Source organism: Frankliniella occidentalis, unplaced genomic scaffold, assembly GCF_000697945.3.
Source record: "Frankliniella occidentalis isolate FOCC.00 unplaced genomic scaffold, Focc_3.1 Scaffold573, whole genome shotgun sequence".
Classification (NCBI taxonomy): Eukaryota; Metazoa; Arthropoda; class Insecta; order Thysanoptera; family Thripidae; genus Frankliniella; species Frankliniella occidentalis.
In genome coordinates this window covers 15,764-18,443 of record NW_026267689.1, presented here as the reverse complement: position 1 = coordinate 18,443, position 2,680 = coordinate 15,764, and positions in this window count along the sequence as shown.

Below are 2,680 nucleotides of genomic sequence, written 5' to 3'. Positions count from 1 at the left end.
AAAGGGGCGGTTTTGAGCACAGACCCTCCCCTCCCCTCAACCACAGTTATAAGCAAATGACCGAAAAACCACCCCTAAGAGCGACGGGCTTTCTCCGGGGCAACGTAAGCAATTCCAAAACAGATACCGTTGGGAAAAAAATCCACAACTCACATTTTAGTAGCAAGTGTGCAGGTTTGAAACGTCGTAAATGAATGACATTTACACTCTACAAAAGTGGTGACAGGTATAAGAGAGAGTAATAAGAACAAGGACCGATAAGGTGCAACAATAAGGCGACTACTACTTACAAAGAGAACCGTATTTATAACGGCAAGGGTAAGGAACCTGCGGCTTAAGGCCGAACGCACAGTACAGCACGCAGAGGGGCGATGTCCACCGGAGTGGAATCTAGAGACCACCCGAGGCGTAGGGCCAAACTCAAACCCGGCGGGTGAGCGACCCCTTTCGGGATCCAGGCGGGCCCTGAACCCTCGTCTGCGCGCTGCACACTCGCGACCCCGGAGCATGCACCTCCGACATCCAGGTAACTACCCTCAGTTGAGTAATCAAACGCCAGTGAAATCCAGCGTACGGCGGTTCAGCTTTCACTGGCCTTTTGATTGCTGACGTGATATAAAAAAGCAAAGAGCTACACAAAGAAAATGACGTGATGTTTTGCAGTTTTCTCGAACCAATTGGGAAGGGGGTGAGTTTGGGAAATCTGCAAACCATACACTCGTTAAAACCACACGCACACAGCGAAGGAAACGGAAACCTGCAGCAGTAAGGCCGAGCGAGCAGTACGGCCGACAGGGGGGCGATTCGCATGCTTGAAAAATCTAGAGGCCGCCCGAGGCTTACGGCCAAGCTCACACCCCAAAGGTGGGCGACCTCTTTCGAGATCCGGGCAGCCTCCAAACCCTCGCCTGACAGCCGCACACCCGCGACACCAGGGGGTCCCCTGACATCCAGGTCTGTTTCATTTATCCAACAATCAAACGCCATTGAAATCCAGCGTACGGCGATTCAGCTTCCAATGACCTTTTGATTCTTGAAACGTAAGCACAACAGAGCACTACACTACTTAAGGGAGTTGGTCCCTTCAATCCAGTGGGACACCAGAGAAAACCAGCGCTTTACATACAGCTTTGACTGATGTTCGATTATTGGACGACTAAAGTACACACATATCCAAAACACACAAACTAGGAAAATGCAGTGTGCGTGTGGGTTTTAACGACAAAAATGGATTGGCATCCAAAGGGCACGGAACCTGCGGCGTAAGGCCGAGCGTACAGTACAGCCGACAAGGGGGGCGATTCGCATGCTTGTGAAATCTGGGGACCACCCGAGGCTTACGGCCAAGCTCAACACACCGAAATGTGGGCGACCTCTTTCGGGATCCAGGCGGCCCCCGAACCCACGCCAAGCGACTGCACTCCCGCGACCTCGAAGGACCCTTCGACATCCAGGTAACTTCCCTCGTTCCAACAATCAAATGCCATTGAAATCCAGCGTACGGCGATTCAGCTTCCAATGACATTATGATAATGTTGGTAGAACATGGCGAACACACGAAAAATATGCACCCATAAGAAAGCGTAAGACAACATTATTGAGAGGAACATAAACGCACATAGAGTGCAGAGACCTCATGCAGCACCTTATCGAAATTAATTTTCGAACAATTCTTAGTGGAAATGACCAGCTTGACATCGCTTTTGTGGAGTGCAAAATCCAAATTTCTCAAATGAAACAAGAAAAAAAAATTCTAACTTAGTCGCCGGAGAAAACCTTGAGTCGCACGGCGCGCGTAGTGTTGATATGCATCGCGTGGTGTTGGTGTGTATGTGTTGGACGCGGGGAAGGGGTGGGGAAATAAATGAAGACAACCTGTGAAAAGGCGGAAAAGGGACAAGGATCAGTAACCACTCTGAGAGAGCGAACGGCTGGTGAACGCCTCGCAAGGCGGCCACCTCAAAACACCGATGTAAAGGATCTGCCTACCTCGCAGGCGGCTCGCAGGCCGCTGTGCGCACGCTCCGACTCGGGCCGCTCCTGGTGCTCCTGGACGATCCCGCCGAAGTCCCAACGAGGCCAGCTGTCCGCACCTGCGGGCAGACGGGACATCCACGGTCAGTGCTGACGAGACGGGGGAGACTAGGGTAAAAGTACCGTAAAAAACTAAAGCGCATACCTGTGAAGGTAATCGTGTTCATGCCGACATCGAACGCAAGAAGAAGAGAAGAACGAAGAACGAATCCAGTTGCCGCAGCCCACGGAGAGTACCTGCATTAATAGCTACCATCCTACAGTCTTAACACATATACACAATTTCACTTACTCAAAAATACAGTGTGCTCCACGCCGGAAGGTATGGCCAGCACGTACAACAATAATCGCGAAAGCCCGAGAGGATACAAAATATATGCTATGCATCATGAAACACAAATATGAGTTATTCCCCCCCTCCCCCCCTAAAAACAATCAGTTCGGAAAGACCTTAAAAATCACGCCACCAACAGCTGAGCTGAAAGCAGGTGCAAAACAAAACCTACACGGCCCTTACGTCACGACACCAACAGCTTGGCTGAAAGCAGGTGTCATCGAAAACGTATTTAAATGTGCAGTAGCATTATCAAAACTATGCACGGCTTTAGGAACTTATCGAAAAGCAAAGTGCGAACACTTACCCCCC